Here is a 13,970-nt window from a genome sequence, read left to right on the forward strand (position 1 = left end):
TTGGTAAGAGGATAGTTTAGTATTTTTATGGTGAAGCCATTGTATCAGTTATTGGTCAGTACGTTGGAACCCTCTCATCATCAACATGTCTCTCCTTAATATCATTTGTTATTTCCAATTTCCTAAACCAAGCATATTCTCCATGAGGTGCTGAATAGCATATTCAACATGTTGGAGGCTTGAGGGAGAGATTCACATGACATTGGCTTGATGTAAGCATGTACAATTCTCTCAAGAAAATTCTCATATCTATATATTCTCAAAAGCCTCCAAAATTCTTTTATTTGCCAAATTTATCATCTTTATAATATATCGATCATGGTCTTAGATTTTATGAGGAGTGTTCTCAGGAAGTTTTATTTTTAATTCTTTTATTGATCAGAGGTTACGACTTTTAGAGATACTTTCGTATTTTAATTGTCTTTTGGTAAGAGTGAAACTGAATTAGAAAAAATCAATTAAATCGATAATTCAAATCAAATTAAATTAAAATAAAATTGATTATTTTCGATTTAGTTCTAAAACCAAACAAAACCAATAAAAATTAATGTGTTTTTATTCAGTTAGTTTTTAAGAACCGCCAAACTGATGAATTGAACCAATGAATATAATTACTCTTTAAATCATTTATTCATCCATTATTAAATTTAAATTTTGTATCGATGCAACCATTCTCTATCTTTGTTTACACTTAATTCCTTTCAGCAAAACGCACATCTAAAACCAAACTCTAAAATATAGAAACTAAAAACCATAAATCACAAAAACTTACTTTTACTGAACTGTTATTCTCGCTGTCCGTCACAACTGTTGATCTCTCTACCGATGTTCCTATGTGTTATGGTCGCTTTCTTCTTGTTCAAATTCTCTTCTTTAATCTTTTTTACCACTTGTATTTCTTCTTCTTCAACAAAATTTTTTACGGTCCTTTTACAAATTTGATGTGAGAAACATTATCAATTGAACATGTGTTCATCATGAATGGAAGATGGAAACAGTTAGTTATGCATCAAGAAGAAGAAGAAGAAAGTAGTTACATTCAAGAAGAAGAAGGAAAAGAAAAATACTGTACCATTCAATGAATAATAATGAGTTATAATGTTGTTTATATATACAAGAAGGTGGAGTAGTGTAAGCTAAGGTGGAAAAACTGTACAATATAAACTGTTAATTCTAATATCCCCCATCAAGGTGGACTTTGGATATTACAAAGGCCAAGCTTGGATAGAAGAGAAGTGAAGAGTGGAGAATGTAAAGGCTTAATGAATACATCTGCCAGTTGTTCTTTAGTAGAGATAGACATCAAGTGAATGAGTTTGGACACAATCTTTTCTCTAATGACATGACAGTCCAATTCAATGTGCTTACTCATTTCATGAAATGTAGGATTATGAGCAAGATACACTGCGGATTTGCTGTCACAGTAAACAGAAGCAGCCTGAGGAATTTCAATGAGGAAATCACGAAAAAGAAATTGAAGTCATTGCAGTTTATAAGATAAGGAGGCCAATGCTCTGTATGCTGCTTCAGTGGAAGAACGAGAAACAATGTTTTGTTTCTTAGATTTCCCGCAAATGAGTGAGGATCCAAAGATAACACAAAAACCTGTAATGGATTTTCGTGTTTCTGGACATCTGGCCCAATCTGAATCTGCAAAACCATATAGTTTGAGAGAACTAGTAGCAGGAAAGAAAACTCCCTTAGCAGGTGCAAACTTGAGGTATCTTAGGATTCTAGTGGCAACTTGGTAATGGGGAGCAAGACGCTTTGCAACATATTGGCTCAAATGCTGTACAACATAAGATATATCAGACCTGCTATTAGTAAGATAGATTAGTCGACCAATGAGTCTCTTGTAAGATGATGGATCAGCAATAGGTTGGCCAACTGAAGCAGACAATTTTAGATTGGGATCAAATGGTATGGATGATGGTTTGGCTGCCAAATAACCTGTGTCTTCAAGCAGATGGAGTGTGTATTTCCTTTGGTTCATGAAAATACCTTTAGTTGACCTAGCAATCTCAAAGCCCAAAAAATATCCCAGCTTGCCTAAATCTTTGATGCTAAACTGTTGATCCAAAAGATGCTTAACAGAGTTAATTTCATCAGGGGAATTACCAGCTAGAACTATGTCATCCACATACACTAGTAAAGCTGTGAAACTGGTGGAGGTGGATTTAACATACAGAGAGCAATCAGCTTGAGATTGTGAATAGCCAAGAGAGATCAAAAAGGAAGAAAGTTTAACATACCATTGCCTACTAGCCTGCTTCAAACCATATAAGGATTTGTGAAGTTTGCATACCTGTGAGGGATTGGAAGTGACTAGGCCAGGAGGTAATGTCATATACACTTCTTCATGTAAATCTCCATGCAAAAAAGCATTGCTAACATCTAATTTCTCTAGGTGCCAACCTTTGATTGAAGCTATAGACAAAAGAATTCGAACTGTGGTTATCTTAGCTACAGGAGAAAAAGTATCAAAGTAGTCTACTCCCTCCATTTGTGTGTAACCCTTTGCCACAAGCCTTGCTTTATATCTTTCTATGGATCCATCTGCCTTGTATTTCACCTTATAGACCCATCTGCATCCAATTGGTACCTTACCAGGTGGAAGATCCACTAATGTCCAAGTATGGTTATCATCAAGAGCTTGCAATTCAACATTCATAACATGCTTCCAACATTCAAATTTGTTAGCCTGTAGAAAACTAGATGGTTCAGGGTTAGAGGAAATCGAGCAACAAAAATGAAGGAAATCTGGGGAGCAATTGCTGTAAGACAGAACTGAAGACAGAGGATAAGTAACTTTAGAAGAGGAAGGATTTGCAGAAGTAGAAAAACAATGATAATCAACAAGATATGAGGGAGGATTAGAGGCTCTAGTAGAGTGTCATATAAGAGGCTGATCATCATTAATATTCATAGGAGGATGAGTATGACTGATGGATAAAGGGGATGGTGGAGAGTTGTGGACATGAGAGCTTGAGCTGAGATTATCATTAATGAGGAGATTGGAAGGAGAGTCTGAGTTGAGAGTATGAGGGACATTGGACAAGGTATTGTCTGATGGTTGCAGTGCATGAAGGTTATTGCCTGATGGTTGCAGTTCAGGAAGGTTATTGTCTGATGATTGCAGTGCAGGAAGGTTATTGCCTGATGGTTGCCGTTCAGGCAGGTTATTATCTGATGTTTCAATGGGGACTGTATCATCACATAAAGGAAAAGCAGGATTTGTACTGTCAATGGGGGCAGAACTTTGGCTGTCTTGGGAATGGATTCGAGTTTTGAAAGGAAAAGTGTTTTCATAAAATATCACACGTCTTGAGAAAAATATACTGTGATGAGTCAAGTCATAAAGGATATAGCCTTTAGTTCCCTCTTTATAGCCTATAAAAACAGTCTTGCGTGCCCTAGGGTCAAACTTGGTTCTATGAGCCATAAGAGATGTAACATAACTTAGACATCCAAACACTTTAAGGTGAATAAGGGAGGGAGGCTCTTGGGTCAATTGTTGCTTTGAGACAATTTTGCTACAGAGATAAGATTGACATTGAAAGAAGGAATGTAAAGGACATTGTGCAGTGTTAGAGATGGTGTAAGTTTGACAGAACCAGAAATTGAAGCAGACAGTTGAGAACCATTAGGTAAAGTGACAGATATAGGAGCAATATTGTGATAACTAGTAAAGGCTGAAAGATTAAAGGATATATGATATGTATCTCCTGTATCAAGGATCCACAAAGAATGAGGCTTACCATTGGCATTGGAAGACAAAGAATTTAGCACAAGAGGAGATGTAGACACTGAATTGGCTGTGGAAACAGGTTTTGATTGTTGAAGCAGTGCCAAAATGTTGTTGTATTGCTCTTGAGTCAAGCCATAAGAGGAATTGATGGAACTTGAACCTGATGCAGGTAACTCTGATGCAGTGTTGGTTGTTGCAGATTGTTGAGAACTGAATCCATTGCCTTTGATCTTGTGTTTGAATCCTAATGGATACCCATGCTTGATGAACAAGTATCAATGGTATGGTTATTTCTCCCACAATGAGTACAAACACGATTTTGACCTCTTGAACCAGCTGCACCCGAATATTTTCCTCTGTATGAATTGAATTTGTTTGGCTGAGCATCATGAGATACACTCAAGGCTATACTCTCTTCATTATTGCCAACACTAGGAAGAACTGCAGAATTAGCATGATTCATTTCTCTTTCTTGCTGAATTACCAGAGAAAAGGTTTTATCAATATCAGGTAACGGATTCATCATCATGATTTGGCTCTTGGAATGAGTAAATTTCTCATTCAAACCCTTAAGGAATCGAATCACATAGTCTTGATCCCTATAACGACGAATTGATCCAGAAGCACCACAAGAACATGGAATTGCACAGGAACAAGATGGAATAGGACGATAAGTTTCCAATTCATCCCACAGAACTTTCAAATGAGTAAAATAATTGGATACATCTAAGGTACCTTGACAGAACATGTAAAGATCTTCTTGAATGTCAGATATGCGGAAAATGTCACTATGAGAAAATCGAACCTGCAGATTCTTCCACACACCCGCAATTGTGTCAATCCATAAAATCGATCGTGCAATTGGTGCAGAGAATGAGCGTTGTATCCACGCAAGAACCATCGTGTTGCAACGGATCCACAACGCATAAAGAACGTCTGAAACAGAGGGTTTTGGAAGAGTGTCGTCGATGAATTTTTCCTTGTTCTTGGAGATCAACGCGATTTGCATTGAACGAGACCAGGTGTGGTAATTTTTGTCATCGAGCGGTGAAGAAACGAGAACAAGAGTCGGATTCTTGTTTGGATGCAGGTAATAAGGATTAGCAGAGTTGGTAGCGAAATCCGTAAAACTCTGAGCAGCCATTGTTGAAGAGTTAAGGAAACAAGAAGGAAGAAAAGAGAAGAACAATGACTACCAGAGCTGAGATAGCTCTGATACCATATCAATTGAACATGTGTTCATCATGAATGGAAGATGGAAACAGTTAGTTATGCATCAAGAAGAAGAAGAAGAAGGAAAAGAAAAATACTGTTCCATTCAATGAATAATAATGAATTACAATGATGTTTATATATACAAGAAGGTGGAGTAGTGTAAGCTAAGGTGGAAAAACTGTACAATATAAACTGTTAATTCTAATAAACATATTCGTGTTTTGTTGGTTCTATTTATTAAGCTTTTAAATCTTTTCTCAACCTTTTGATGCCAAATGTAACTTTTATATTTGATAAAGAATTTATTTCATGATGCAATGAGAACTATGTAATCCTTTCATTTTAATTAAGAGCAGTTTTTAATTTGTTTGAAAATATTGAGTGAAATAAATTATATAAAATTATTATTTTAAAAATAATAACATAAAAATACATAAAAAAATATGATAGAATATATTGATGAATATAATATTTTAAAAAAAATTATAAACTAATAAATCGAACTTAAACCAAATCAAATTAGTTAAATTGATATATTTTTAAAAAATATTAAAAATCAAATCAAATCAAATCGATAAAATATTAATGATTCGAACTTTTAAAAAAAAATCTAAATTCGGTCTAAAATAAGCCAATTACTCCATAATCTTTGGGCTTTAGCCCTTCCTTTTCAAAAATAAAATAAAATAAAATATGAAATACATTAATTTTTTTTTAAGGATATCAATTAAATAAGTAAAGTTCATTGTACCAAAAATATGTTTGACAGAGAGAAGGGCAACGCCGAGCAATCTTTGTTGCTTTAATGATATTAAAATATGTTGATGTTGAATTGATTGCTTAATTTTATGTGAGGTGTTTTAGCTTTAAACTAAGACATAAAAGCTGAACTAATGATTTGAGTTTAACATAAAAAATCAACATAATCTTGAAAGCGGCAATTGTTGACTACAGTCAGAAAGAGTTTATATAGGTTTAAGCAAAGTTGGTATTAAAATTAATCATCTCAAAGAAAAAGTGACTTATGATAGCAACTTTCATATGATAATCATCATTTTACTACATGCAGAAAAATTCCATATTTTATGCTAAAGTTGGATACTTAACTTTCTCTTGCAATTTGCAAGAATGAAAGGAGGCCATGGATATGAGTCAAACAAGGAAAAGGAGAATGAAATATAACACAATTTCATTATATTTGTGTATATTGGATTTTACTAGAACAAATAAATGACGGTTATGAATTAGGCCTCAGATTATGAAAAGTCGAATAGAGGCATGTTGGTTATAAATGATCGATTTAATGATCATAAAACGGTTACATGTACTTATTTCGTCCGTTACAAATTGTTAAATAGATGATTATGTTTATTATGGTCATAAGCCTATTTATCGTGACTATTTAGTAAGTGAGGAAAGAGTAACAATAAAAGGAGATCTTGAAACCAACAAAAAAGGGGGATATCAGCACAATGAATAACATGGAAAAGAGAAAAGATATAGAAACCTTAGTCCACCAACAATGGTGACCATGAATCATATATCAATCACAGACACACCAATCAATCATTTGTGACGTTCCCTAACTAGCATCAGGGAGGTTAATCTTTTAATATTTTTAGCAAGAATATTTGGCGTCCACCGTGGAACTCCGGTAAAACTTTCCCGGACCACACAACTATATCCAAACAATAATCTTTCCAAATCTTCAAACTACTTGAAAATCTCAACCAAATCTTCAAGAACGATTAGTTTCAAGACGACGCCTCCCTCAATCAATCACAAAACTCTCATTATCAAGATCTAAAATTAAACTAGAAATTGAAGATGAAAGAATTCCGTTGCAAGAGTTTTAAACTTTTTCAAAAGTGAAAGGAAGTTGATTTTCACAAAATCAAAATGCAAAATATCGTAAAATTGTGTGAGGTTGTTTTTTTGTGTGTAAAATGATGATAAAAAGATTTTATATGTGCTTGAGATTAAGCACCAAAATGGATAGAAAAAGTTAGTTAAATTTGAATCAAAATCATTTAGTAGTTTTAGTCAAATGAGCAAGTGAAGTGGAACTAGAAAGTATACATTTTTTTGACTCATTTTTCATCCGATTCGAATCAAGAGTAAAGTCTCATTCGAATAAAAAATCCTATGATTCAAATCAAGTGTAAATTCTGATTTGAATTAATTCAAACAGAGCCAAAAGAGAAATGAGAGAAAAACTGACTGATTTGAATCAGGTGTAAAGTTTGATTCAAATCAAATGAAGTATATGTGACCCAAAACTATCTGATTTGCATCAAGCGTAAAAGTCTTATTCGAATCAAGGTGTTTGAAAAACTTTGGTTTGCCCCTGTTCAATTTGATTCGAGTCAGGATATGCGCTTGATTCGAATCATGCACACAAAATCTCAAATTTTCATAATTTTCAAAATACTTTGAGATTTTTCTTTCCACCTAACTTGAACTAATAACACACATGATTCTTATTCCACTGAATCATGCAATTGACTAAAAACATCATGATCAAGCTCAAATATAACCATTGATTTATGCAAGCCAAAACAAATCGATTCAAACATGATTCAAAGATGTGTAATCATGAAGGAAACTCAATAAACAATAATAAACGAAAGTGATAAGACAAGCATCAAAATAAACTTAATGGGGTGCTCCTCCTGAATGTGTTAGACACATGCAACTTCAGTCTCCCCTAGGAATATGCAACTTTATCTCATTCTTTGCCGGCCGTTCTTGCTTAGAAGTCGATGCAATATTAATTTAGAAATATGTATATTCACTTAAAAAGTTTATGATGATGATGAGATAACATTAAATGTTCTTAAAAACATGAAGCAAGAGGAAGAAAAAGATAACCGCTATCAAGTAGGCATGATTAAAACATGCATGAAAAGTCAAATTCCAAGACTACCACAAGAATTTTTTTCAAGAATAACATCTCAAATAGTGTCATCTCCACCAACACCTCCGAGTAGAAAGACTCAAAAATCCATTCCGAAATTCAAGAGAAAAAAGAAAAAGCAACATAAAAGTAATGTAATGGAAATAAGGAGTAACCTATTGCATATAATGGTCTTTGTCTTTGAAAAATATGATTTCTTTGTCTAAAAAATTAAAAGTAAAAAGGTTTGAAATATGAAGTATCCACCCTAACATGGATAATGAGGCGTCAAGCTAATGAGGTTAAACGAGTGATGCTTGGGAGAAAACCCAAATGAGGTATTCTTATCTTATATTTATTTTAGTTTATTTTATATTAAGTTCTTAATTTTGTTTTGTTTTTGTTGGTTTATTTTATGTTTGTTTACTTTTGTCTGGTTATTTGATAGTTCATAGTAAAATAATGGTTGTCTAATAATCAACCAACATAGATATTTTTAGTCCTCATGCATGTCAAATCGCAAAATAATTTTTATACACTTTTAAATGTTCTAATGTGGTTTAATTGAGTTGTGCTGAGAGATACACATGTTTATCGTATCTAATTGTGACATCGCATCAAACAAGATGCAATGTGTAGGTTCTTCATCTCTAACACTCCCGATGAGTGATAGATAAATCCAAACACTTTGTTTCATCATGAGAGAGTATTATGGTTTCTATTCATTATTCAGAACTTGTGTATTGTTCTTAGTTAATTTCATTTGCATTGTTTACGCACACTGAGACAAGTTGTTTCTTTTTAGCCCAGAGCATTTCATTCTAACATTTTTCTTTTTATACCTTGCATAACTCCATTGAGCATGTTTCCCTCTTATTTGTTTTTAACCTTAAGTGTAACATTTTTCCTAAACACTTTCTTATCCTACTTGGAGTAGAAGTATTAAGTCTCAAAGATTTGTCTAATTTAAGCACGGGGTTGTTGTTGAAATAGAAACCAATAAGTTTGGGGTAACAATTAGAAATTGAAAAAATCAAATGAATATGAGTACAAATCTGAAAAGAAAAAGAAGGGAGTTACAAAATCAACAAACTTGAAAAAAAATAAAAAAAATAAAAGGGTACTCAAATAAAAGTTGAAAACCAACTAGAAAACCCAGTTAAAAGAAATATCCAACAATAGTTTTGAATTAGACATTGTCAATGAGAATAATACTACTTACTCTCCAAATATATCCTACGCTAGCCCTAGCCTCATTACAACCATAAAGACATCAAAAAGTGTGTGTATCATTGTATCTCATTCTATGATTAGAATTTATTCAAGCATGTGATATAATGTTGCATATTGTGAATTTTGAGCGTATAAACACATAAACAATTGAGAGATTTTGTGAATATATAGAGAGATGACTGATGAAATAGTATTATCAAGTGACAATGTGGAAGATCGGGCGGCCTCAATAAACATGTGAAGCTTAAGGTAATTGTAAGAGAAGATCACAAAGGAACCAGAAGGTATAATACTTTTAACTCTCAACTTAATTTGAGTTAGTATGCTTAAACATTTTTCTATTTCAAAAAGTTTCTTGAGGAAAAGCAATAAATTAAGTTTGAGGTTGTGATTAGTTACAATTTTACTATGTTTTATCATTGTTTTAGCAATAGATTTGATGTTCAGTTAGTGCTTCAATATTGAATTTGGATGATTTTATAAACTTTGTATGTGGTATACGGACTTTAATGTTTAAGAATGTTTCATGCGTGATATGATCTCTTGGGAAATGGTTAATATGCTTTGTAGGTTGGAGGAAGTCAAAGAAATGACCGGAAAATGAACACGATGAATTTTCAGAAGGATTCATAAAGTCTATTTTTTAGCACATTTTACATCATGATGTACGTGTGATATTTTGATCATATCTAGAGCATCGTAACTCAGATTAACGTGGTATCGATGGAGAATGAAAGTTAACATTAAGGGCTAAAACTCTTATGATAACACAAAAGGATAATTCATAGTTTCCTCCTCTAATCATAAACATATCCATACACAGTCTAGGAGTGCAAAAAGTCAGATTTTATGCCCATATGTGTACCAGTACGCGTATGGCAGCATGGTACATGTATTGGTATACGTATGGACGTCAAGATCTGTCCTAAAATCGCAAAATGTGTATTTAAATTATGGTAGCCCAATTTTCTTGATCTATCTTGCATTGGGGAGGATAATTATATTCTTGGGGCAAGGCAAACACGATAGTATCAGCGGGAAACATTAAATTCAACGAATTCCTCCATTGAAGATTTCTTCTTTGTGATCAATGTGTAATATTTATCACTTTTATTATGTGTTTTATTATTATGAGTAGCTAAGCCCTTCAATGCTATGGATGAATCACCGTTCTTAATTTAGTTTGAATTTCCGTATTGATATTTGTAATAACAATAGTTTTATTCCTACATGATTTATTTCTTTATGTGCTTAAAGCTTTACTCTTTCTGACAAATTAAGAAGTGATTTACGGTTACTTGTTAGAAAAGGCTTTCAATAGTAACACTCGATTGAAATGTTTTATATTATATATCACATAGGATTGGGGATACCATATAGAAACTGTTTTATTCTTGATAATTAAATGCTTGGATTCGTCTACACTTGACTATGACCATATGAATTGATTTGAATAGGCAAAGTATTATTCACTAAAGACTTAGGAATATATACTATTAAGTTCCAATAATATATAGGAATAGAGCAATTTCTTACAAGGTCAATTTAGGAGATCAAACAAGTTCAGGTTCAAACTTTCATTCCTAGCATTCATTTTTCTCATATTATTTTTTATTCTATTAAATTTGCCTTAAATTTACCTTTTGCAAACAAAAAAAATCTCAAAACCCCCAAATATCTTTTTGTTCAACTAAAGTTAAATCAAAGTCTAAAATATAATGTAGTCTTCGAGATCGATATTCCAGGATATCTCAATTAAACTACTTTGACATATTAGTACACTTGCTAATTTATCGATCAGTCGGTCAGAATCCCTAGAGACTACCATGAAACTTCGAGCACTACCCTAGAGAATAAGATATCTCCTAGAGAAAATAAATTGAGACTTAAAGCAATGCCATAACAGGTAAAAGTAATGGTAAGTAACAAAAAATGAGATACACACTGCTAAGTAGGAGCCATGAAGTTTACTTATTCATTAAAGTTACATCGGGTACAAACACCCTGGACATTTTACAAAAATAAGGGAATACACATCCAACTCATCCATAATATATACCATCTCACCATTCACAATATTTTTAGCTAGGACGAACTTGCTATCAGAAATAAGCACATCGGGAAAAAATGTTCCACCTACTGCAATTCATTATCGAAAATACATGCATGATGTAGAAACATCTTCCATTACCTCCACATACTCCTTAGCTTTGAAAATATTTTCAAGACATAACTCCCATTAGTCGTCCTCGGTCTTCTTCCAACCTTCTTAAGCCTCTCTCAAAGAGGCCTACATCGCCTCCACCGTCCTGCTGGAGGAATCCAATGCCTTGTTTTCCCCAACAAAAGCGGCCTCAGTCTTGGTCAATGTTGTATGTGCAAGGGCTGGAGCTTCATCTTTTTTTCTTGACCTCTTGTACAAGTGACTGCACCCTCTCTGAAAATGTACCAAAATACCCAAAAGTTTCTACAGTTGCCCCTATCCCTAAAAGCAAGTTAGAAACCCCCTGGAGATCTTCCAGGTACATATCTCGCTCAGTTATGAGAGCATTGCGTTCATGAAGCACTTCCTTTTTTCCGAAGATGGAAAAGAAAGAATATGTATTCCTTCAGGGCAACACCAAACAACACGACGACCAACACTCGACATGTGTGATACGCCAAACTTTCTAACTCCTTCTAGATAAAGACTTCAACTTTGCTAAAAAAGTATGTGTAATGCTCTTTAGAAATAGAAGCACAAATTTCGCGACCTTTCGCGGATCAGGACACAAAATGATCGAAGTGTCATGGCCACTAGAGTTGACACATTTTCTTATATAAATCCAACCCCCTTCCCCCTCTAAGTTTTTCTTAAGCGCCCGATGTCGGCTAACAAGAGGCCCTTCCTCCTAACGTGGTTGAATTTTAGGACTAATGAGGGGACTCCTCCAACCACGAGCGGCAATGAGCACATAACATTTTTTCTTCTACAACTCAGTCAAAAGAATCACGGACATCCACTCACGCTAGGGTAGGTAAGAAAAGATTAACAAATTCTATAAAGGGCCCCATATTATGAACCTCCCTAGTAATTGGAGCATTTGTAGTACCCACCAAGAGAGGTAAAACCCGATGAGTCTTTTTCATCTATAGCATTATTTTGAAACATTTCATTTTATTTGCAAGACAATAATAGTCAGGTTAGAAAGTAAACAATCAAAGGATTGATAAAGGGAAAAGGGGATCATCCATGTTACTTACCAAAACTAATTTCCCTAGCCTTTTTCGATCCGACATTCACCATCAATGCATATCTATGTACTTCTTCCCTTATTTTCTCGGCGCCGCATCACAAGGGACAACACCATCGAAATAACCCATATTCTCAAGGAAAGATACCAACTGATTTTTCAGGTAAATCTCCCCTTGATACAAAACATCCATTTTATAAATGTAATATTTCAATCTTCCAAGAAATGGCTTTCACGTCATAACATTAAGAATTTTTCCCAGCATTGATAAGCCCCCCCCCCCCCCCCCCCTTCCCGATGGGGTAATAAAGAAATATTTCACTTTTCGAGTAGACCTTAAACATCTTTGAACACTGCCAAAGAGATATTTCAGACCTTGGCCATGTGCTGAGTCAGCAAAGAGATATCATTCTTATATTCAGACCAATACTAGAAAACCTTAATGTAGGCCGAATTCACTAGATGTAATTGTGAAAAATAGATTAATAAATAATTAAACATGTCAATCTTAAAACCTTTGAAGGGAAGGCAAAAACCTACCCAAGAGAATAAGCGTTTGTGAAAGGGAACATCGCACTCGTCGTATTTCTTACTTATGTTATTATTTTCTTCAAGGGGAACCAACCCCAATCTTCAGAAGGACCCACTATCGTGAAGCCGTGGTATAAACCGTCCTCACCAACAAATGCAAATGCGAAATCCTACATCCCCTAATCCACCCACACTGATGAGTTTTCCTTTATTGTCTTCTAAACTTCGGAGTGGAGGTCTTCCATTATAATGGATTATGTCAATGCATGAAAGAAATGAATATAAATAGCAACGCTAGACAAGTTAAAAGCTAAGTGTGGTGTACTTGCTAAAATACATTCGACAACCTAATAATCCACCATCGACGATAATTTCCTCCATTGAATCATATGACTCTCTTCTCTAAAAAACCATAATAAGTAAGAAAATAATATTGGAAGAAAGAGAGCATAAGTGTTACCTTACAAAAGACAAATATGAGGACTCACATGTTAAAAGAAGGGGTGTGAACTAGTCAGAGATGAAGACCTGTGTAAGAAAGTTGAAAGAAATTGAAAACAAAAAGGAAGAATGATTTCTCATATTCATAAGTAGCAAAAAAAAAAGGATTTCAGTAGTATAATAACTTCTTATATGCATTTCCACAAAGTAAACGGTGCGATCTACCACATTGAAAAGTGTGAACCACACCGCCAACAATCGAGATCTTATTGTGAAGTATTTAAAGTACTAAGGTATCCTAGGACACAAAGGACGTCATAACCATCCGACATAGGAACACCCGTCAGGACTTCTCTACAAAACATTGTTGATAAAAAAGATATTTAATGCATTTATTTCAAATACTAGTGACTCCCCCATTGAGACTCTTCACTTACTTTTGTTAACACTCGGTCTAAAGATGTACATGGAAAACCCCTCATTCTACACAATAGAAAAAAGAGCATGTAGAACAACTTTCGATGTCGTCCGCAAAACCCATAACAAAAGGCCCACGAGAGAATATTGAGTTGAAAGATGCATAGAATAGGTGGACCTATGTTCTAACCACAGGCAGACAATTTTGTCCTCCAACACATCAATCATCGTCTGATTCAATCTGACAACTGTCCGC

Source organism: Lathyrus oleraceus, chromosome 4, assembly GCF_024323335.1.
Source record: "Lathyrus oleraceus cultivar Zhongwan6 chromosome 4, CAAS_Psat_ZW6_1.0, whole genome shotgun sequence".
NCBI lineage: Eukaryota > Viridiplantae > Streptophyta > Magnoliopsida > Fabales > Fabaceae > Lathyrus > Lathyrus oleraceus.